At 45.8% G+C, this 23321-nt stretch overlaps 1 protein-coding gene across 1 annotated transcript in view; it reads left to right on the forward strand.

The window, feature by feature from the left end:
• Nucleotides 1–408: 408 nt before the first annotated feature.
• The window catches only part of LOC144821917 (endonuclease domain-containing 1 protein-like), a 135986-nt gene continuing 113073 nt past the window's right edge, over nucleotides 409–23321 (forward strand). The window contains exon 1 of the mRNA XM_078679066.1: nucleotides 409–521. The gene's annotated coding sequence lies outside the window, so the exon portion shown is untranslated. The remainder of the gene's footprint in view (nucleotides 522–23321) is intronic.

Below are 23321 nucleotides of genomic sequence, written 5' to 3' on the forward strand. Positions count from 1 at the left end.
ACTGAAGTGAAACTCTCCCACGTTGGATGAAAAACGTTTTCGAACTGCTGGGAAACTTGCTTGTTCTGTGATTGCAGGATATTTGGTGCACGATTTACTTCCCAAATATTTATCTGGCTCAGCTGGGGCAGGGGCACTTTGAGCTCATGTTGACCCCCCCCCCCAGCTGGCTTCGCTCTGGATTGGCTCTCTCTGCTAGTTCCTGGCTCGCCCACTCCATGGGTCTAGCCCTGACTGCTCACACTGACCTTGTGCTGGTAACCCTGCTGCCCTCACTCCCGTGTAGGCGGCCGCAAATCTGAAATTCCAACGCCCCCTCTGATGGAGGTGAATTTCCTAAGAAGATGAAGTGAATTTCCTAAGAAGATGAAGTGAATTTCCTAAGAAGATGACGATATGCAAAACTCACTGACCGCCAGGGCATGTTTGTGTAAGGATGGGGTCCAGATATGGCACTGTATAAATACAGTACACTTCAGGCGTACTGCAAACATCTTTACTTGGAGACGCAGAAGGTGTGGGTGAGTACCACTCTCTGTGGTGAAATAAGTCTATGTTAAGGTGTGTGTGAGCACCGCTCTCTGTAGTGAACGAAGTCTTTGTTAAGGTGTGGGTGAGTACCGCTCTCTGTAGTGAAATAAGACTGTGTTAAGGTGTGGGTGAGTACCGTTCTCTGTAGTGAAATAAGTCTTTGTTAAGGTGTGGGTGAGTACCGCTCTCTGTAGTGAAAGAAGTCCTTGTTAAGGTGTAGGTGAGTACCGCTCTCTGTAGTGAAAGAAGTCTTTGTTAAGGTGTGGGTGAGTACCGCTCTCTGTAGTGAAAGAAGTCTTTGTTAAGGTGTGGGTGAGTACCGCTCTCTGTAGTGAAAGAAGTCTTTGTTAAGGTGTGGGTGAGTACCGCTCTCTGTAGTGAAAGAAGTCTTTGTTAAGTTGTGGGTGAGTACCGCTCTCTGTAGTGAAAGAAGTCTTTGTTAAGGTGTGGGTGAGTACCGCTCTCTGTAGTGAAAGAAGTCTTTGTTAAGGTGTGGGTGAGTACCGCTCTCTGTGGTGAAATAAGTCTTTGTTACGGTGTGGGTGAGTACCGCTCTCTGTGGTGAAATACATCTTTGTTAAGGTGTGGGTGAGTACCGCTCTCTGTGGTGAAATACATCTTTGTTAAGGTGTGGGTGAGTACCGCTCTCTGTGGTGAAATACATCTTTGTTAAGGTGTGGGTGAGTACCGCTCTCTGTGGTGAAATACATCTTTGTTAAGGTGTTTGTGAGTACTGCTCTCTGTGGTAAAAGAAGTCTTTGTTATGGTGTGGGTGAGTACCGCTCTCTGTGGTATAAGAAGTCTTTGTTAAGGTGTGGGTGAGTACCGCACTTTGTGGTAAAAGAAGTCTTTGTTAAGGTGTGGGTGAGTACCGCTCTCTGTGGTGAAAGAAGTCTTTGTTAAGGTGTGGGTGAGTACCGCACTTTGTGGTAAAAGAAGTCTTTGATAAGATGTGTGTAAGTACCGATCTCTGCGGTAAAAGAAGTCTTTGTTAAGGTGTGAGTGGGTAACACTCTCTGGTACAAGAAGTATTTGTGAATGTTTAGGCGAGCACCGCTCTCTGTGGTAAAATAAGTTTTTGTGAAGGTGCAGGTGACTACCACTTTCTGTGACAGTAAAAGTTTTGTTAAAGCATGGATGAGTACTGCTCACTGTGGTACAAGAAGTCACTATGAAGGTGTGGGTGAGTACGAATAGGACACGTTGCAAAGCAAACATTTACAACGCATGCCTTTACAACGCTGTTTTTACATCGTGACATCCATTACAATGCATGATTTTACAAAACATGCCAAACACAACACATTTTTAGAAACTACATTTACAAGGCATTCTATTACAACGCATGTTATTACAACGCATAGCATTACAATGTATATTACTTTTATTGCAACAGTAGGGTAAGTGTTGGATAGCGTAGGGGTAAAAATTACTATTCCCACTCCAGTGAGTGCAACAGTAGGGTAAGTGTTGGATAGTGTAGGGGTAAAAATTACTATTCCCACTCCACAGAGTGCAACAGTAGGGTAAGTGTTGGATAGTGTAGGGGGAAAAATTACTATTTCCACACCGGTGAGTGCAACAGTAGGGTAAGTGTTGGATAGTGTAGGGTTACAAATTGCTATTCCCCATTACCTACCTTATGATACGTTGTAATGGTGTGCGTTGTAGTGACATGCGTTGTAATGGCATGCATTGTAGTGTCATGCGTTGTAATGGCTGCATTGTAATGGCATGCGATGTAAAGGCAGTTGAGTTGTAATGACTGCATTGTAAATGTAATGCATTGTATTGACGGCATTGTAATGGTTGTTTTCTGTGAGTACTGCTCTGTGGCAAATTAAGTCTTTGTTAAGGTGTGAGGGAATATATTGTAATTTAAATAGGTAGTCCAGGTAAGTTTCCATGTAGATTTATTATAAGCAGTACCGGCTTTTGGACTAAAAAATAAAATAAAAGGTTTCGCATGCATGTTCGGGTGTTTCATTTAATTGATCTAGCCACATAGAGCCGAGCTCTGCTCTCTACTTGCACCATCAGTATGGCTTCTTACCGCCTTGATTATTAGAGATATTCTACGCCAGCTCAATTTTGAGCAATTCAATTTTGGCTCTGTGGCGGTGCAACATATATTCTGGTTTTAAAAGCACCGGCTGCTGCATTCTTTGTCTCCAGCAATTTTCAGGCGACACTAAACATGTCAAAATCACTCCGGTGATTAATGTTCTTTCAGGAGAGAGACTGGAGTTTTGTCTAGTGGAAGTTTTGATTCATCGTAAGGTAGCACAGAGGGTTAACATGCCTGCTGCAAAGAACGTGTACCATGCACATCACAAAGAGCATATCATGTAAATAAGTCAGTAGGTTACTGCTTTTATTAGGGAGATTCTATTGTTAGTTTCAGTTTATAAGTTAAAATCCTAATGTAGAACAGTGAGCAATTAACTGTCATCAAAGAGCTGCATGAAAACTGCATGGTATAGGTTAGACCATTATGATTTTCTCCCCAGTCTTTCATTATCCTAATGGTGCAAAATTGGTTCGTTTGGGCAGAAATCAATTCCTATTATTAAAGAGAACCCCCAACCACAGAGTTTTAGTGGAAGCGGCCTCCCTGCGCTCTTACCTGCCGTCTCAGGCAGCAATCACCCACACTCTTCAATTGGCTGCCGTGGGACTGCAACCAAAGTGACCGCCATGGGCAGCCAAAGGGCTAGCTACGTCCCTGGATTGATTGTCTCTGTGTAACGTATGATGTAAAAGGCTCTGATACAGTACGCTGATATCAGTGGTGATATAAAACTAATTTAATGCATCTGTGAGAGAGTGGTTATGGAGACTTGAGGGGCACTGTTGAAGGGTGGTAGTGAGGGAATCCCTGATGGAGGTGGTTATTGGGGGGGCGCCAAACAAACATTGCTGCTCAGGGCACCACCATGCTAAAGCCAGCCCTGATTATAAGTAAGTTGTTACAAGGATGAGAGCCCCACCAGGAGCAGCCTCACTGCTGATCAGCCCATCGGCAACTGACCCTCTCACACACAAACATTCCATTCACCAACATTTTCTCACACAGACACTCAGGCTGAGCAGCAGCAGTATAACAGAGTACTACTGTCTGTGGTTAAAGCAGTCTTTGTTAAGATATGGGTGATTACCCCTCTCTGTGGTAAAAAGAAGTCTTTGTTACGGTGTGTGTGAGTACAGATCTCTGTGGTAAAAGAAGTCTTTGTTAAGGTGTGAGTGAGTACCGCTCTCTGTGGTGAAAGAAGTCTTTGATAAGGTGTGAGTGAGTACTGCTCTCTGTGGTAAAAATAGTCTTTGTAAAAGTGTGGGTGAGTGCCGATCTCTTTAATAAAATAAATCACTGTGAAAGTGTGGGTGAGCACCACTCTGTGATAAAAGAAGTCTTTGTTAAGGTGTGACTGAGTACTGCTCCCTGTGGTAAAAATAATCTTTGTGAAGGAGCAGGTGAGAACTGCTTCCTGTGGTAAAAGATGTCGTTGTTAAGGTATAAGTGAGCACCGCTCTCTGTGGTAAGATAAGTCTTTGTTAAGGTGTGGGTGAGTACCACTCTCTGTGGTAAAAGAAGTCTTTGTTAAGTTGTGAGTGAGTAGCACTATATGTAGTTAACATAGGTTTTTGTTAAGGTGCGGGTGAGTACAGCTCTCTGTGGTAAAAGAAGTCTTTGTTAAGTTGTGAGTGAGGACCGCTCTCTGTGGAAAAGGACGTCTTTGGTAAGGTGTGAGTGAGTACCGCTCTCTGTGGTAAAAGAAGTGGTTGTTAAGGTGTGGATAAGTACCCCTCCCTGTGGTTAAAGAAGTCTTTGTTAAGATGTGGGTGAATACCACACTCTGTAGTAAAATAAGTCTATGTTAAGGTGTGGGTGAGTACCGCACTCTGTAATACAATAAGTCTATGTTGAGGTGTGTGTGAGCACTACTCTCTGTGGTAAAAGAAGTCTTTGTTAAGGTGTTGGTGAGCACCGCTCCATGTGGTAAAAGAAGTCTTTGTTAAGGTGTGGGTAAGGACCACTCTTTGTGGTAAAAGAAGTCTTTGTTAAGTTGTGGGTGAGTACCGCTCTCTGTGGCAAAATAAGTCATTTTTAAGGTATGGATGAGTACCGCTCTCTGTAATAAAATAAATCTATGTTAAGGTGTGGGTGCGTACCGCACTCTGTAGTAAAAATAAGTTTATGTTAAGGTGTGTGTGAGTACCGATCTCTGTGGTAAAAGAAGTATCTGTTGAGGTGTGGGTGAGTACCGCTCTCTGTGGGAAAAGAAGTCTTAGTTAAGGTGTGGGTGAGTACCACACTCTGTAGTAAAATAAGTCTATGATAAGGTGTGTGTGAGTACAGCTCTCTGTGGTAAAAGAAGTTTTTGTTAAGGTGTGTGTGAGTACCGCTCTGTGGTAAAGGAAGTCTTTGTTAAGGTGTGGGTGAGTCCCGCTCATGTGGTAAAAGAAGTCTTTGGTAAGGTGTGGGTGAATACAGTTCCCTTTGGTAAAAGAAGTATTTGTTAAGGTGTGGGTGAGTACCGCTCTCTGTGGTAAAAGAAGTCTTAGTTAAGGTGTGGGGGTGAGTACTGCTCTCTGTGGTAAAAGAAGTCCATGCGAAGATGTGGGTGAGTCCCGCTCTCTGTAGTAAAATAAGTCTATGTTAAGGTGTGTGTGAGTACAGCTCTCTGTGGTAAAAGAAGTCTTAGTTAAGGTGTGGTTGAGTACCGCTCTCGGTGGTAAAAGAAGTCCATGTGAAGGTGTAAGTGAGTACCGTTCTCTGTGGTAAAATAGGTATTTGTGGAGGTGTGGGTGAGTACCGCTCTCTGTAGTAAAATAAGTCTATGTTAAGGTGTGGGTGAGTACTGCACTGTAGTAAAATAAGTGTATGTTAAGGTGTTTGTGAGTATCGTTCTGTGGTAAATTAAGTATTTATTAAGGTGTGGGTGAGTCCCGCTCATGTGGTAAAAGAAGTCTTTGGTAAGGTGTGGGTGAATACAGTTCCCCATGGTAAAAGAAGTATTTGTTAAGGTGTGGGTGAGTACCGCTCTCTGTGGTAAAAGAAGTCTTAGTTAAGGTGTGGGGGTGAGTCCTGCTCTCTGTGGTAAAAGAAGTCCATGCGAAGATGTGGGTGAGTCCCTCTCTCTGTAGTAAAATAAGTCTATGTTAAGGTGTGTGTGAGTACAGCTCTCTGTGGTAAAAGAAGTCTTAGTTAAGGTGTGGTTGAGTACCCGTCTCGGTGGTAAAAGAAGTCCATGTGAAGGTGTACGTGAGTACCGTTCTCTGTGGTAAAATAGGTATTTGTGGAGGTGTGGGTGAGTACCGCTCTCTGTAGTAAAATAAGTCTATGTTAAGGTGTGGGTGAGTACTGCACTGTAGTAAAATAAGTGTATGTTAAGGTGTTTGTGAGTATCGCTCTGTGGTAAATTAAGTCTTTATTAAGGTGTGGGTGAGTCCCGCTCATGTGGTAAAAGAAGTCTTTGGTAAGGTGTGGGTGAATACAGTTCCCTATGGTAAAAGAAGTATTTGTTAAGGTGTGGGTGAGTACCGCTCTCTGTGGTAAAAGAAGTCTTAGTTAAGGTGTGGGGGTGAGTACTGCTCTCTGTGGTAAAATAAGTCCATGCGAAGATGTGGGTGAGTCCCGCTCTCTGTAGTAAAATAAGTCTATGTTAAGGTGTGTGTGAGCACCACTCTCTGTGGTAAAGGAAGTCTTTGTGGAGATGTGGGAGAGTACCGCTCTCTGTGGTAAATAAGTCTTTGTGGAGGTGTTGGTGAGTACTGCTCTCTGCAGTAAAATAAGTCTATGTTAAGGTGTGTGTGAGTACCGCACTATGTAGTAAAATATGTTTATGTTGAGGTGTGTGTGAGCACCGCTCTCTGTGGTAAAGGAAGTCTTTGTGGAGATGTGGGAGAGTACCGCTCTCTGTGGTAAATAAGTCTTTGTGGAGGTGTTGGTGAGTACTGCTCTCTGTAGTAAAATAAGTCTTTGTTAAGGTGTGAGTGAGTACCGCTCCCTGTGGTATAACAAGCCTATGGTAAGGTGTGGGTGAGTACTGTTCCTTGTGGTAAAATAAGTATTTTTAAGGTGTGGGTGACTACCACTCTCTGTGGAAAAAGAAGTATTTGTTAAGGAGCGGGTTAGTACCGCTCTCTGTGGTAAAAGAAGTCTTAGTTAAGGTGCGGGATAGTACCTCCCTTTGTGGTAAATGAAGTCTTTGTTAAGGTGTGGGTGAGTATCGCTCTCTGTGGTAAAAGAAGTCTTTGTTAAGGTGTGGGTGAGTACCGCACTTTTTGGTAAAAGAAGTCTTTGTTAAGGTGCGGTTGAGTACCGCTCTCTCTGATAAAAGAAGTCCATGTGAAGGTGTGGGTAAGTACCACTCTTTGTGGCAACAGAAGTCTTTGTGGAGGTGTGGGTGAGTACCTCACTCTGTAGTAAAATAAGTCTATTTTAAGCTGTGGGTGAGTACAGCACTCTGTAGTAAGAATAAGTCTATGGTAAGGTGTGTGTGAGTACCGCTCTCAGTGGTAAAAGTAGTATTTGTTAAGGTGCGGGTGAGTACTGCTCTCTGTGGTAAAAGAAGTCTTAGTTAAGATGTGGGTGAGTACCGCTCTCTGTGGTAAAATAAGTCTTTATGGAGGTGTAGGTGAGTACCGCTCTCTGTGGTTAAAGAAGTGTTTGTTAAGGTGTGGATGAGTACCGCTCTCTGTGTGGTAAAAGAAGTCCATGTGAAGGTGCGGGCGAGTACCGCTCTTTGTGGTAACAGAGGTCTTTGTTAAGGTGTGGGTGAATATGGCTCTCTGTGCTAAAATAAGTCCAAGTAAAGATATAGGTGGGTACCGCTCGCTGTGGTAAAATAAGTCTTTGTGAGGTGTGGGTGAGTACCGCACTCTGTAGTAAAATAAGTCTATGTTAAGCTGTGCGTGAGTACAGCACTCTGTAGTACGAATAAGTCTATGTTAAGGTGTGTGTGAGTACCGCTCTCAGTGGTAAAAGAAGTATTTGTTAAGGTGCGGGTGAGTACCGCTCTCTGTGGTAAAATAAGTCTTTGATAAGGTGCGAGTGAGTACCGCTGTCTGTGGTAAAAGAAGTCTTAGTTAAGGTGTGGGTGGGTACCGCTCTCTGTGGTAAAAGAAGTCTTTATGGAGGTGTAGGTGAGTACCGCTCTCTGTGGTAAAAGAAGTCTTAGTTAAGGGGCGGGTCAGTACCTCCCTTTGTGGTAAAAGAAGTCTTTGCTAAGGTGTGGGTGAGTACCGCTCTCTGTGGTAAAAGAAGTCTTTAAGGTGCGGGTGAGTAGCCATATCTGTGGTAAAAGAAGTCTTTTTTAAGGTTGGGGTAAGTACCGCTCTCTGTGGTAAAAGAAGTCTTTGCTAAGGTGTGGGTGAGTACCGCACTTTGTGGTAAAAGAAGTCTTTGGTAAGGTGCGGTAGAGTACCGCTCTCTGTGATAAAAGAAGTCCATGTGAAGGTGCGGGTGAGTACCGCTCTTTGTGGTAACAGAAGTCTTTGTGGAGGTGTGGGTGAGTACCGCATTCTGTAGTAAAATAAGTCCATAATAAGCTATGGGTGAGTACAGCACTCTGTAGTAAGAATAAGTCTATGCTAAGGTGTGTGTGAGTACCGCTCTCAGTGGTAAAAGAAGTCTTTGTTAAGGTGCGGGTGAGTACCGCTCTCTGTGGTAAAAGAAGTCTTTGTTAAGGTGTGAGTGAGTACCGCTCTCAGTGGTGAAAGAAGTCTTTGTTAAGGTGCGGATGAGTAGTGCTTTCTGTGGTAAAAGAAGTCTTTTTTAAGCTGCGGGTGAGTATCGCTCTCTGAGGTAAAAGAAGTCTTTGTTATGGTGTGGGTGAGTACCGCACTTTGTGGTAAAATAAGTCTTTGTTAAGGTGCGGTTGAGTACCTCTCTCTGTGATAAAAGAAGTCCATGTGAAGCTGCGGGTGAGTACCGCTCTTTGTGGTAACAGAAGTCTTTGTTAAGGTGTGGGTGAGTACGGCTCTATGAGGTAAAATAAGTCCATGTGAAGATGTAGGTGAGTACCGCTCGCTGTGGTAAAATAAGTCTTTGTGGAGGTGTGGGTGAGTACCGCACTCTGTAGTAAAATAAGTCTATGTTAAGCTGTGGGTGAGTACAGCACTCTGTAGTAAGAATAAGTCTATGTTTAGGTGTGTGTGAGTACCGCTCTCAGTGGTAAAAGAAGTCTTTGTTAAGGTGCGGGTGAGTACCGCTCTCTGTGGTAAAAGAAGTCTTTGTTAAGGTGTGAGTAAGAACCGCTCTCTGTGGTAAAAGAAGTCTTAGTTAAGATGTGGGTGAGTACCTCTCTCTGTTGTAAAATAAGTCATTATGGAGGTGTAGTTGAGTACCGCTTTCTGTGGTAAAAGAAGACTTTGTTAAGGTGTGGGTGAGTATCGCTCTCTGTGTGGTAAAAGAAGTCCATGTGAAGGTGCGGGTGAGTACCGCTCTTTGTGGTAACAGTAGTCTTTGTTAAGGTGCAAGTGAGTACAGCTCTTTGTGGTAAAAGAAGTCTTAGTAAAGATGTGGGTGAGTACCGCTCTGTGTGGTAAAATAAGTCATTATGGAGGTGTAGGTGAGTACCGCTCTCTGTGGTAAAAGAAGACTTTGTTAAGGTGTGGGTGAGTACGGCTCTCTGTGCTAACATAAGTCCATGTGAAGATGTAGGTGAGTACCGCACTCTGTAGTAAAATAAGTCTATGTTAAGCTGTGGGTGAGTACAGCACTCTGTAGTAAGAATAAGTCTATGTTAAGGTGTGTGTGAGTACCGCTCAGTGGTAAAAAAAGTCTTTGTGGAGGTGTAGGTGAGTACCACTCTGTGTAGTAAAATAAGTCTATGTTACGGTGTGGGTGAGTACTGCACTCTGTAGTAAAATAAGTCTGTATTACAGTGTGGGTGAGTACTGGACTCTGTAGTAAAATAAGTCTATGTTATGGTGTGGGTGAATACCGCTCTCTGTAGTAAAATAAGTCTATGTTATTGTGTGGGTAAATACCGCTCTCTGTAGTAAAATAGGTCTATGTTAAGGTGTGGGTGAGTAATGCACGCTCTAGTAAAATAAGTCTATGTTAAGGTGTGTGTAAGTACCGCTCTCTGTGGTAAAAGAAGTCCATGTGAAGATGTGGGTGAGTACTGCTCGCTGTGGTAAAATAAGTCCAGGTGAAGGTATAGGTGAATACCGCTCGCTGTGGTAAAATAAGTCTTTGTGGAGGTGTGGGTGAGTACTGCACTCTGTAGTAAAATAGGTCTGTGTTAAAGTGTGGGTGAGTACCGGACTTTGTAGTAAAATAAGTCTATGTTAAGGTGTGTGTGAGTACCGCTCTCAGTGGTAAAAGAAGTATTTGTTAAGGTGCGGGTGAGTACCGGTCTCTGTGGTAAAGAAGTCTTTGATAAGGTGCGAGTGAGTACCGCTCTCTGTAGTAACAGAAGTCTTATTTAAGGTGTGGGTGAGTACCGCTCTCTGTGGTAAAAGAAGTCTTTATGGAGGTGTAGGTGAGTACCGCTCTCTGTGGTAAAAGAAGTCTTTTTTAAGGTGTGGGTGAGAACCACTCTCTGTGGTAAAAGAAGTATTTGTTAAGTAGCGGATGAGTACAGCTCTCTGTGGTAAAATAAGTCTTAGTTAAGGTGCGGGTCAGTACCTCCCTTTTTGGTAAAATAAGTCTTTGCTAAGGTGTGGGTGAGTACTGCTCTCTGTGGTAAAAGAAGTCTTTGTTAAGGTGCGGGTGAGTAGCGCTCTCTGTGGTAGAAGAAGTATTTTTTAATGTGCAGGTGAGTACCGCTCTCTGTGGTAAAAGAAGTCTTTGTTAAGGTGGGGGTGTGTACCGCACTTTGTGGTAAAAGAAGTCTTTGTTAAGGTGCGGTTGAGTACCGCTCTCTGTGATAAATGAAGTCCATGTGAAGGTGCGGGTGAGTACCACTCTTTGTGGTAACAGAAGTCTTTGTTAAGGTGTGGGTGAGTACGGCTCTCTGTGGTGAAATAAGTCCATGTGAAGATGTAGGTGAGTACCGCTCGCTGTGGTAAAAAAAGACTTTGTGGAGGTGTGGGTGAGTACCGCACTCTGTAGTAAAATAAATCTATGTTAAGCTTTGGGTGAGTACAGCACTCTGTAGTAAGAATAAGTCTATGTTAAGGTGTGTGTGAGTTTCGCTCTCAGTGGTAAGAGAAATCTTTGTTAAGGTGCGGGTGAGTACCGCTCTCTGTGGTGAAAGAAGTCTTTGTTAAGGTGCGAGTGAGTACCGCTCTCTGTGGTAAAAGAAGTCTTAGTTAAGGTGTGGGTGAGTACCGCTCTCTGTGGTAAACAAAGTCTTTATTGAGGTGTAGGCGAGTACCGCTCTCTGTGGTAAAATAAGTCTATGTTAAGGTGTGGGTGAGTACTGCACTGTAGTAAAATAAGTGTCTGTTAAGGTGTTTGTGAGTACCGCTCTGTGGTAAATTAAGTCTTTATTAAGGTGTGGGTGAGTACCGCTCTCTGTGGTAAAAGAAGTCTTAGTTAAGGTGTGGGTGTGAGTACTGCTCTCTGTGGGAAAAGAAGTTCATGCGAAGATGTGGGTGAGTCCCGCTCTCTGTAGTAAAATAAGTCTATATTAAGTTGTGTGTGAGCACCACTCTCTGTGGTAAAGGAAGTCTTTGTGGGGATGTGGGAGAGTACCGCTCTATGTGGTAAATAAGTCTTTGTGGAGGTGTAGGTGAGTACCGCTCTCTGTGGTAAAAGAAGTGTTTGTTAAGGTGTGGGTGAGTACCGCTCACTGTGCGGTAAAAGAAGTCCATGTGAAGGTGCGGGCGAGTACCGCTCTTTGTGGTAACAGAGGTCTTTGTTAAGGTGTGGGTGAATATGGCTCTCTGTGCTAAAATAAGTCCATGTGAAGATATAGGTGGGTACCGCTCGCTGTGGTAAAATAAGTCTTTGTGTGGTGTGGGTGAGTACCGCACTCTGTAGTAAAATAAGTCTCTGTTAAACTGTGGGTGAGTACAGCACTCTGTAGTAAGAATAAGTCTATGTTAAGGTGTGTGTGAGAACCGCTCTCAGTGGTAAAAGAAGTATTTGTTAAGGTGCGGGTGAGTACCGCTCTCTGTGGTAAAGAAGTCTTTGATAAGGTGCGAGTGAGTACCGCTCTCTGTAGTAAAAGAAGTCTTAGTTAAGGTGTGGGTGAGTACCGCTCTCTGTGGTAAAAGAAGTCTTTATGGAGGTGTAGGTGAGTACCGCTCTCTGTGGTAAAAGTAGTCTTTTTTAAGGTGCGGTTGAGTACCGCTCTCTGTGATAAAAGAAGTCCATGTGAAGGTGCGGGTGAGTACCGCTCTTTGTGGTAACAGAAGTCTTTGTTAAGGTGTGGCTGAGTACGGCTCTCTGTGGTAAAATAATTCCATGTGAAGATGTAGGTGAGTACCGCTTGCTGTGGTAAAATAAGTCTTTGTGGAGGTGTGGGTGTGTACCGCATTCTGTTGTAAAATAAGTCTATGATAAGCTGTGGGTGTGTACAGCACTCTGTAGTAAGAATAAGTCTATGTTAAGGTGTGTGCGAGTTCCGCTCTCAGTGGTAAAAGAAGTCTTTGTTAAGGTGCGGGTGAGTACCGCTCTCTGTGGTAAAAGAAGTCTTTGTTAAGGTGCGAGTGAGTACCGCTCTCTGTGGTAAAATAAGTCTTTGTTAAGGTGCGGGTGAGTAGCGCTCTCTGTGGTAAAAGAAGTCTTTTTTAAGCTGTGGGTGAGTATCGCTCTCTGTGGTAAAAGAAGTCTTTGTTAAGGTGTGGGTGAGTACCGCACTTTGTGGTAAAAGAAGTCTTTGTTAAGGTGCGGTTGAGTACCGCTCTCTGTGATAAAAGAAGTCCATGTGAAGGTGCGGGTGAGTACGCTCTTTGTGGTAACAGAAATCTTTGTTAAGATGTGGGTGAGTACGGCTCTCTGTGGTAAAATAGGTCCATGTGAAGATGTAGGTGAGTACCGCTCGCTGTGGTAAAATACGTCTTTGTGGAGGTGTGGGTGAGTACCGCACTCTGTAGTAAAATAAGCCTATGGTAAGCCGTGGGTGAGTACAGCACTCTGTAGTAAAAAGAAGTCTTTGTTAAGGTGCGGTTGAGTACCGCTCTCTGTGATAAAAGAAGTCCATGTGAAGGTGCGGGTGAGTACCGCTCTTTGTGGTAACAGAAGTCTTTGTTAAGGTGTGGGTGAGTACGGCTCTCTGTGCTAAAATAAGTCCATGTGAAGATGTAGGTGAGTACCGCTCGCTGTAGTAAAATAAATCTTTGTGAGGTGTGGGTGAGTACAGCACTCTGTAGTAAAATAAGTCTATGTTAAGCTGTGGGTGAGTACAGCACTCTGTAGTAAGAATAAGTCTATGTTAAGGTGTGTGTGAGTACCGCTCTCAGTGGTAAAAGAAGTATTTGTTAAGGTGCGGGTGAGTACCGCTCTCTGTGGTAAAGAAGTCTTTGATAAGGTGCGAGTGAGTACCTCTCTCTGTAGTAAAAGAAGTCTTAGTTAAGGTGTGGGTGAGTACCACTCTCTGTGGTAAAAGAAGTCTTTATGGAGGTGTAGGTGAGTACCGCTCTCTGTGGTAAAAGTAGTCTTTTTTAAGGTGCGGTTGAGTACCGCTCTCTGTGATAAAAGAAGTCCATGTGAAGGTGCGGGTGAGTACCGCTCTTTGTGGTAACAGAAGTCTTTGTTAAGGTGTGGCTGAGTACGGCTCTCTGTGGTAAAATAATTCCATGTGAAGATGTAGGTGAGTACCGCTTGCTGTGGTAAAATAAGTCTTTGTGGAGGTGTGGGTGTGTACCGCATTCCGTTGTAAAATAAATCTATGATAAGCTGTGGGTGAGTACAGCATTCTTTAGTAAGAATAAGTCTATGTTAAGGTGTGTGCGAGTTCCGCTCTCAGTGGTAAAAGAAGTCTTTGTTAAGGTGCGGGTGAGTAGCGCTCTCTGTCGTAAAAGAAGTCTTTTTTAAGCTGTGGGTGAGTATCGCTCTCTGTGGTAAAAGAAGTCTTTGTTAAGGTGTGGGTGAGTACCGCACTTTGTGGTAAAAGAAGTCTTTGTTAAGGTGCGGTTGAGTACTGCTCTCTGTGATAAAATAAGTCCATGTGAAGGTGCGGGTGAGTACCGCTCTTTGTGGTAACAGAAATCTTTGTTAAGATGTGGGTGAGTACGGCTCTCTGTGGTAAAATAAGTCCATGTGAAGATGTAGGTGAGTACCGCTCGCTGTGGTAAAATACGTGTTTGTGGAGGTGTGGGTGAGTACCGCACTCTGTAGTAAAATAAGTCTATGGTAAGCCGTGGGTGAGTACAGCACTCTGTAGTAAAAAGAAGTCTTTGTTAAGGTGCGGGTGAGTATCGCTCTCAGTGGTAAACAAAGTCTTTGTTAAGGTTCGAGTGAGTACCGCTCTCTGAGGTAAAACAAGTCTTAGTTAAGATGTGGGTGAGTACCGCTCTCTGTGGTAAAATAAGTCTTTATGGAGGTGTAGGTGAGTACCGCTCTATGTGGTAAAAGAAGTCTTTGTTAAGATGTGGGTGAGCACCGCTCTCTGTGTGGTAAAAGAAGTCCATGTGAAGGTGCGGGTGAGTACCGCTCTTTGTGGTAACAGAAGTCTTTGTTAAGGTGTGGGTGAGTACGGCTCTCTGTGCTAAAATAAGTCCATGTGAAGATGTAGGTGAGTACCGCTCGCTGTAGTAAAATAAATCTTTGTGAGGTGTGGGTGAGTACAGCACTCTGTAGTAAAATAAGTCTATGTTAAGCTGTGGGTGAGTACAGCACTCTGTAGTTAGAATAAGTCTATATTAAGGTGTGTGTGAGTACCGCTCTCAGTGTTAAAAGAAGTATTTGTTAAGGTGCGGGTGAGTACCGCTCTCTGTGGTAAAAGAAGTCTTTATGGATGTGTAGGTGAGTACCGCTCTCTGTAGTAAAAGAAGGCTCTTTTACGGTGTGGGTGAGTACCACTCTCTGTGGTAAAATAAGTCTTAGTTAAGGGGCAGGTAAGTACCTCCCTTTGTGGTAAAAGAAGTCTTTGTTAAGGTGTGGGTGAGTAACTCTCTCTGTGGTAAAAGAAGTCTTTGTTAAGGTGTGGGTGAGTACCGCTCTCTGTGTGGTAAAAGAAGTCCATATGAAGGTGCGGGTGAGTACCGCTCTTTATGGTAACAGAAGTCTTTGTTAAGGTGTGGGTGAGTACGGCTCTCTGTGCTAAAATAAGTCCATGTGACGATATAGGTGAGTACCGCTCGCTGTGGTTAAATAAGTCTTTGTGAGGTGTGGGTGAGTACCGCACTCTGTAGTAAAATAAGTCTATCTTAAGCTGTGGGTGAGTACAGCACTCTGTAGTAAGAATAAGTCTATGTTAAGGTCTGTGTGAATACCGCTCTCAGTAGTAAAAGAAGTATTTGTTAAGGTGCGGGTGAGTACCGCTCTCAGTGGTAAAAGAAGTCTTTGATAAGGTGCAAGTGAGTACCGCTCTCTGTGGTAAAAGAAGTTTTAGTTAAGGTGTGGGTGACTACTGCTCTCTGTGGTAAAAGAAGTCTTTGTTAAGGTGCGGGACAGTATAGCTCTGTGGTAAAATAAATATTTGTTAAGGTGTGGGTGAGTACTGCTCCCTGTGGTAAAATAAGTCCAGGTGAAGGTGTAGGTGAATACTGCTTGCTGTGGTAAAATAAGTCTTTGTGGAGGTGTGGGTGAGTACTAAGTATGGGCAAATTTTGGGAATTTGCAATCCCCGAATTTGCGGATTTACGAATTCGCGATTCGCAAAATTCACAAATTTGTGGATTTTTTTTATTTTTGCGTGTTCGCGGGGCGATTTGCGTGTTCTCGGGGCGCTTTGCGTGTTCGCGGGGATTTTTTTGTGCGAGACCGCTCGTTGTTGTGCTCTTCTGCCCTCTGCCCCACTCGTTTTTGTGCCATTCTGTCCTCTGCCCCACTCGTTTTTGTGCCCTTCTGCCCTCTGCCCCACTCGTTTTTGTGCCCTTCTGCCCTCTGCCACACTCGTTTTTGTGCCCTTCTGCCCCCTGCCCCACTCGTTTTTGTGCCATTCTGCCCTCTGCCCCACTCGTTGTTGTGCCATTCTGCCCTCTGCCCCACTCGTTGTTGTGCCCTTCTGCCCTCTGCCCCACTTGTTGTTGTGCCCTTCTGCCCTCTGCCCCACTCGTTGTTGTGCCCTTCTGCCCTCTGCCACACTCGTTGTTTTGCCCTTCTGCCCTCTGCCACACTCGTTTTTGTGCCCTTCTGCCCTCTACCCCTCTCCTGTTTTATTTTAGAATGGCGCCGGCAAGCTGCCAGCGCCATTCTAAAATAGTTACTTAGTTAGCTTCATCCGGAAGCACTAATAGATAAAATAAAGCAGGTGCTCGAATTCAGTTAAACTCGAGCACCTGCTTCTATTAGTGCTTCCTGTTGAAGCTAACTTAGTAACTATTTCAGAATGGTGTTGGCAGCTTGCCGGTGCCATTCTAAAATAGTTACAAGCTTGAAGCTTGAACTTTTGCCCCCCGGATCCATTCCGCTCGCGGATTCGCGAATTTTCGGCAAATTCGTGGGAATTCGTGGATTGCAAATTTGCTAAAAATCCGCAAAATCCGCAAGCGGAACGGATTTTGCGCCCATGCTTAGTGAGTACCACTCTCTGTAGTAAAATAAGTCTATGTTACGGTGTGGGTGAGTACTGCACTCTGTAGTAAAATAAGTCTGTGTTAAAGTGTGGGTGAGCACCGGACTCTGTAGTAAAATAAGTCTATGTTATGGTGTGGGTGAATACCGCTCTCTGTAGTAAAATAAGTCTATGTTATTGTGTGGGTGAGTACCGCTCTCTGTAGTAAAATAAGTCTATGTTAAGGTGTGGGTGAGTAACGCACGCTCTAGTAAAATAAGTCTATGTTAAGGTGTGTGTGAGTACCGCTCCCTGTGGTAAAAGAAGTCGATGTGAAGAAGTAGGTGAGTACTGCTCGCTGTGGTAAAAGAAGTCTTAGTGGATATGCGGGAGAGTACTGCTCTCAGTGGTAAATAAGTCTTTGTGGAGGTCTGGGTGATTACTGCTCTCTTTAGTAAAAAAAGTCTATGTTAAGGTGTGTGTGAGTACCGCACTCTGTAGTAAGAATAAGTCTATGTTAAGGTGTGTGTGAGTACCACTCTCTGTGGTAAACGAAGTCTTTGTTAAGGTGCGAATGAGTACCACTCTCTGAGGTAAAAGAAGTCTTAGTTAAGATGTGGGTGAGTCTTGCTCTCTGTGGTAAAATAAGTCTTTATGGAGGTGTAGGTGAGTACCGCTGTCTGTGGTAAAAGAAGTCTTTGTTAAGGTGTGGGTGAGTACCGCTCTCTGTGTGGTTAAAGAAGTCCATGTGAAGGTGCGGGTGAGTACCGCTCTTTGTGGTAACAGAAGTCTTTGTTAAGGTGTGGGTGAGTACGGCTCTCTGTGCTAAAATATGACCATGTGAAGATATAGGTGAGTACCGCTCGCTGTGGTAAAATAAGTCTTTGTGAGGTGTGGGTGAGTACGACTGAACAAAAAAGGGGGTGGGTGGCGCACAGCTTCGGTTCAAGGTTTTTTGAAAAAGTTAGTCAGCTAAGTTAATGGGGAGGGTCGGGTGCTCCACCAGGTGACGTGTCCGTCCTGCCACGCCTTTAGATAAATCCTTAGTATGTGACACCACGGGAATGTGGTGTCATCCCTGTATTTGTGGGCACTCCTTTGGTTCTTGTGAACAAGACTCCGTAAACGATGTAAGTAGTTTGCAGTTTTTATTTTCACATCATCATTGTATGTCATGATAATACTCCATTACTTCAAATGGTTTAACAATTCTTTTTTGATTTCACATATTGGACTGTGGGTCCGATCAGCTCCAATGCATTTCGGGCGGGATGCCCTTCGTCTGGGAGCTCTATAACCATAAAGACATAGCTCTAAGAATGTGTTTGGCTGACTTCAAATTGTCTAAAAGTGAATGTGCAGCATGCAGGGCAAGTGAAAATGAAAAACGTGTGATCGAAGTTAGGACCAGTTCGAGTGGAGTGGACGTACAGACGGTCAGTTACGTGGGTTACAGAACGTGAATTAAAAGTGGTTCGAATACACTTGGAATGCAAACGTTCGGCGGCCGTGGTAACGGGTCTGGTGAGCTGGGTACTCGGTAAATCAAATGAGCTATACATGCGGTGATAGTGAGGTGTTTTGAAAGGGTGCGCTAGAGTTTAAGTGACGTTTGGACTTAAATAACCTCGTACACTCGTGTGTACTTTCGGGATTCACTACGATTTGAAACAAGAAGCGGTGATATTATACGTCGGTGAGGCCGTTATCAAACGAGTCGCTGTCTTAAAGGTTGATGATAAATCAACTTACTTAGTGGTTCGTAGTCTCTAGCTTCAATCGTCGGTTTGATGGTTCGGGGGAAGTGGCGTGGAAGTGACGTATATGCGTGTGTTAAGGGAGTGAACATAGAAAAAGGACTATACATGTCTAAAAATAGCGTCGGACATTTTTAAGTGTGCAAAAACTCAGGTGCCCAGGTAACGTGAGATGAATTAGCCTAAATTCCAACAAACAGAATAACAATAACAATAAACAGAAAAACAACAATCGCATTTGAGGGGTCACAGTATACGGCATTGGATATCGATCTGATATCCTATAGAAAACATGAAAATTCTAGGCGGTCATTAAGACCCATTGGCTTCATGGACTGCATCTTGTATATCCAAGCCATCTCTCTCTGTAGTAAATGTTTGTTGTTATCAACACCTTCACGTTTCCAGAATCATAAACCTGAGTTGGGACACACTGTGCCCATTCTCATCAAAATGTACTGCTACATTGGAGTTAGTGTTTTTGAGTCTTATGTTTGATTTGTGTTCGTTAATACAAATCTTTATTTTTCTCTCAGTCTTACCAACGTAACACAGGGACACTTGATCAGGTATACTACATTGGATGTATCGCATGTAGCATTGACGTGTAGTTTCATAGGAGTGCCTCTCATTGGATGGTTAATCACATTCCCGGTGATGACATTGTGACAGTTTCCACAATTTTTACATTTTTATATGAAAAGTCAGGAAATACAGAAGGGACACCCAAGACTACAAATTGGGAGAAGTCTACACGTGGGCAGACGTTTATGCCCAGCACAGGAGAAACAGACCTTTTAACTCAAAAACCGACACCTCTTCCTCTGGAAGCGATGTTTCGAACCGTCCCTTGAGAAAAGTGCACACACAAGAGAAACCTTCGTCTCGTGAACCAACCACTGAGGAAGAACCCCCAAACCAACCAACAGGATCATCTACTGTGGTATCTTTTTTAGCCGAAGGCAAAGACACCCGAGGCGACCCAGGAGGAGCCTCCGGAAAAGAAAAGGAGCCAGAAACTGCCCACCCCAGCACTCGCAGTATGAAGAAGGACAACAAGTCATCGCTCTGCAAGTGATGCAGTTTGTTTCCTTGTGTGGCGTGGGATGCTTATCACTATGCCAGAGGTGCAGTGTGTTTCCTTGTGTGGCGTGGGATGCTCATCTCTCCGTCAGTGATACAGTGTGTTTCCTTCGGTGGCGTGGGATGGTCATCGCTCTGCCAGTGATGCAGTGTGTTTCCTTGTGTGGTGTGGGACGCTCATCACTATGCCAGAGGTGCAGTGTGATTCCTTGTGTGGTGTGGGATGGTCATCGCTCTGCCACTGATGCAGTGTGTTTCCTTGTGTGGCATGGGACGGTCATCGCTCTGCCAGTGATGCGGTGTCGTTCCTGGTGTGGCGTGGGACGGTCATCGCTCTGTCAGTGATGCAGTGTGTTTCCTTGTGTGGTGTGGGACGGTCATCGCACTGCCAGTGATGCAGTGTGTTTCCTTTGGTGGCGTGGGACAGTCATTCCTCTGCCACTGATGCAGTGTGTTTTCTTGTGTGGTGTGGGACGGTCATCGCTCTGGCAGTGATGCAGTTTGTTTCCTTGTGTGGTGTGGGATGGTCATCGCTCTGCCAGTGATGTAGTGTGTTTCCTTGTGTGGTGTGAAATGGTCATCGCTCTGCCAGTGATGCAGTGTGTTTCCTTGTGTGGCATGGGACGGTCATCGCGCTGCCAGTGATGCAATGTGTTTCCTTTTGTGGTGTGGGACGGTCATGGCTCTGCCAGTGTTGCAGTGTGGTTCCTTGTTTCGTGTAGGATGGTCATCGCTCTGCCAGTGATGCAGTGTGTTTCCTTGTGTGGTGTGGGATGGTCATCGCTCTGCCAGTGATGCAGTGTGTTTCCTTGTGTAGAGTGGGATGGTCATCGCTCTGTCAGTGATGCAGTGTGTTTCCTTGTGTGGTGTGGGACGGTCATCACTCTACCAGTGATGTTGTATGGTTCCTTGAGTAACGTGGGACGGTCATTGCTCTGCCAGTGATGCGGTGTGGTTCCTTGTGTGGCGTGGGATGGTCATCGCTCTGTCAGTGATGCAGTGTGTTTCCTTAAGTGGCGTGGGATGGTCATCACTCTGCCAGTGATGCAGTGTGTTTCCTTGTGTGGCATGGGATGGTCATCACTCTGCCAGTGATGCAGTAATTTTCCTTGTGTGGCGTGGGACTCTCATCACTATGCCAGAGGTGCAGTGTGTTTCCTTGTGTGGTGTGGGATGGTCATCGCTCTGTCAGTGATGCAGGGTGTTTCGTGTGTGGCGTGGGACGCTCATCACTATGCCAGAGGTGCAGTGTGTTTCCTTGGGTGGTGTGGGACGGTCATCGCTCTGCCAGTGATGTGGTATGGTTCCTTGAGTGACGTGGGATGGTCATTGCTCTGCCAGTGATGCGGTGTGGTTCCTTGTGTGGCGTGGGATGGTCATCGCTCTGTCAGTGATGCAGTGTGTTTCCTTGAGTGGCGTGGGATGGTCATCACTCTGCCAGTGATGCAGTGTGTTTCCTTGTGTGGCATGGGTTGGTCATCACCCTGCCAGTGATGCAGTAATTTACCTTGTGTGGCGTGGGACTCTCATCACTATGCCAGAGGTGCAGTGTGTTTCCTTGTGTGGCGTGGGATGCTCATCTCTCCGTCAGTGATACAGTGTGTTTCCTTCGGTGGCGTGGGATGGTCATCGCTCTGCCAGTGATGCAGTGTGTTTCCTTGTGTGGTGTGAGACGCTCATCACTATGCCAGAGGTGCAGTGTGTTTCCTTGTGTGGTGTGGGATGGTCATCGCTCTGCCACTGATGCAGTGTGTTTCCTTGTGTGGCATGGGACGGTCATCGCTCTGCCAGTGATGCGGTGTCGTTCCTGGTGTGGCGTGGGACGGTCATCGCTCTGTCAGTGATGCAGTGTGTTTCCTTGTGTGGTGTGGGACGGTCATCGCACTGCCAGTGATGCAGTGTTTTTCCTTTGGTGGCGTGGGACAGTCATTCCTCTGCCACTGATGCAGTGTGTTTTCTTGTGTGGTGTGGGACGGTCATCGCTCTGGCAGTGATGCAGTTTGTTTCCTTGTGTGGTGTGGGATGGTCATCGCTCTGCCAGTGATGTAGTGTGTTTCCTTGTGTGGTGTGAGATGGTCATCGCTCTGCCAGTGATGCAGTGTGTTTCCTTGTGTGGCATGGGACGGTCATCGCGCTGCCAGTGATGCAATGTGTTTCCTTTTGTGGTGTGGGACGGTCATGGCTCTGCCAGTGTTGCAGTGTGGTTCCTTGTTTCGTGTAGGATGGTCATCGCTCTGCCAGTGATGCAGTGTGTTTCCTTGTGTGGTGTGGGATGGTCATCGCTCTGCCAGTGATGCAGTGTGTTTCCTTGTGTAGAGTAGGATGGTCATCGCTCTGTCAGTGATGCAGTGTGTTTCCTTGTGTGGTGTGGGACGGTCATCGCTCTACCAGTGATGTTGTATGGTTCCTTGAGTAACGTGGGACGGTCATTGCTCTGCCAGTGATGCGGTGTGGTTCCTTGTGTGGCGTGGGATGGTCATCGCTCTGTCAGTGATGCAGTGTGTTTCCTTAAGTGGCGTGGGATGGTCATCACTCTGCCAGTGATGCAGTGTGTTTCCTTGTGTGGCATGGGATGGTCATCACTCTGCCAGTGATGCAGTAATTTTCCTTGTGTGGCGTGGGACTCTCATCACTATGCCAGAGGTGCAGTGTGTTTCCTTGTGTGGTGTGGGATGGTCATCGCTCTGTCAGTGATGCAGGGTGTTTCGTGTGTGGCGTGGGACGCTCATCACTATGCCAGAGGTGCAGTGTGTTTCCTTGGGTGGTGTGATACGGTCATCGCTCTGCCAGTGATGTGGTATGGTTCCTTGAGTGACGTGGGATGGTCATTGCTCTGCCAGTGATGCGGTGTGGTTCCTTGTGTGGCGTGGGATGGTCATCGCTCTGTCAGTGATGCAGTGTGTTTCCTTGAGTGGCGTGGGATGGTCATCACTCTGCCAGTGATGCAGTGTGTTTCCTTGTGTGGCATGGGTTGGTCATCACCCTGCCAGTGATGCAGTAATTTTCCTTGTGTGGCGTGGGACTCTCATCACTATGCCAGAGGTGTAGTGTGTTTCCTTGTGTGGTGTGGGATGGTCATCGCTCTGTCAGTGATGGAGGGTGTTTCGTGTGTGGCGTGGAACGCTCATCACTATGCCAGTGGTGCAGTGTGTTTCCTTGGGTGGTGTGGGATGGTCATCGCTCTGCCACTGATGCAGTGTGTTTCCTTGTGTGGCGTGGGACGGTCATCGCTCTGCAAGTGATGCAGTTTTTTTCCTTGTGTGACGTGGGATGCTTATCACTATGGCAGAGGTGCAGTGTGTTTCCTTGTGTGGAGTGGGATGCTCATCGCTCCGTCAGTGATGCAGTGTGTTTCCTTCGGTGGCCTGGGATGGTCATCGCTCTGCCAGTGATGCAGTGTGTTGCCTTGTGTGGCGTGGGACACTCATCACTATGCCAGAGGTGCAGTGTGTTTCCTTGTGTGGCTTGGGATGGTGACCGCTCTGTCAGTAATGCAGTGTGTTTCCTTGTGTGGCGTGGGACGGTCATCGCTCTGCCAGTGGTGCTGTGTGTTTCCTTGTGTGGCATGGGACAGTCAATGCTTTGCCAGTGATGCAGTGTGTTTCCTTGTGTGGCGTGGGATGGTCATCGCTCTGTCAGTGATGCTGTGTGTTTCCATGTGTGGTGTGGGACGGTCATCGCTCTATCGGTGATGCAGTGTGCTTCCTTGTATGGCATGGGATGGTCATCGCTCTGCCAGTGATGCGGTGTCGTTCCTTGTCTGGCGTGGGATGGTCATCACTCTGCCAGTGATGCAGTGTGTTTCCTTGTGTGGCGTGGGACGGTCTTCGCTCTGCCAGTGGTGCAGTGTGTTTCCTTGAGTGGCGTGGGACAGTCATCCCTCTGCCAGTGATGCAGTGTGTTTCCTTGTGTGGCGTGGGATGCTCATCACTATGCCAGAGGTGCAGTGTGTTTCCTTGTGTGGTGTGGGATGGTCATCGCTCTGTCAGTGATGCAGTGTGTTTCCTTGTGTGGCGTGGGACGCTCATCACTATGGCAGAGGTGCAGTGTGTTTCCTTGTGTGGTGTGGGATGGTCATCGCTCTGCCACTGATGCAGTGTGTTTCCTTGTGTGTCGTGGGGCGGTCATCGCTCTGCAAGTGATGCAGTTTGTTTCCTTGTGTGGCGTGGGACGCTCATCACTATGCCAGAGGTGCAGTGTGTTTCCTTGCGTGGCGTGGGATGCTCATTATTCTTCCACTGATGCAGTGTGTTTCCTTGAGTGGCGTGGGATGGTCACCGCTCTGTCAGTAATGCAGTGTGTTTCCTTGTGTGGCGTGGGACGGTCATCGCTCTGCCAGTGGTGCAGTGTGTTTCCTTGTGTGGCATGGCACAGTCAATGCTTTGCCAGTGAT

The sequence above is a fragment of the Lissotriton helveticus genome, chromosome 2_2 (genome assembly GCF_964261635.1).
Source record: "Lissotriton helveticus chromosome 2_2, aLisHel1.1, whole genome shotgun sequence".
Lineage (NCBI taxonomy): Eukaryota > Metazoa > Chordata > Amphibia > Caudata > Salamandridae > Lissotriton > Lissotriton helveticus.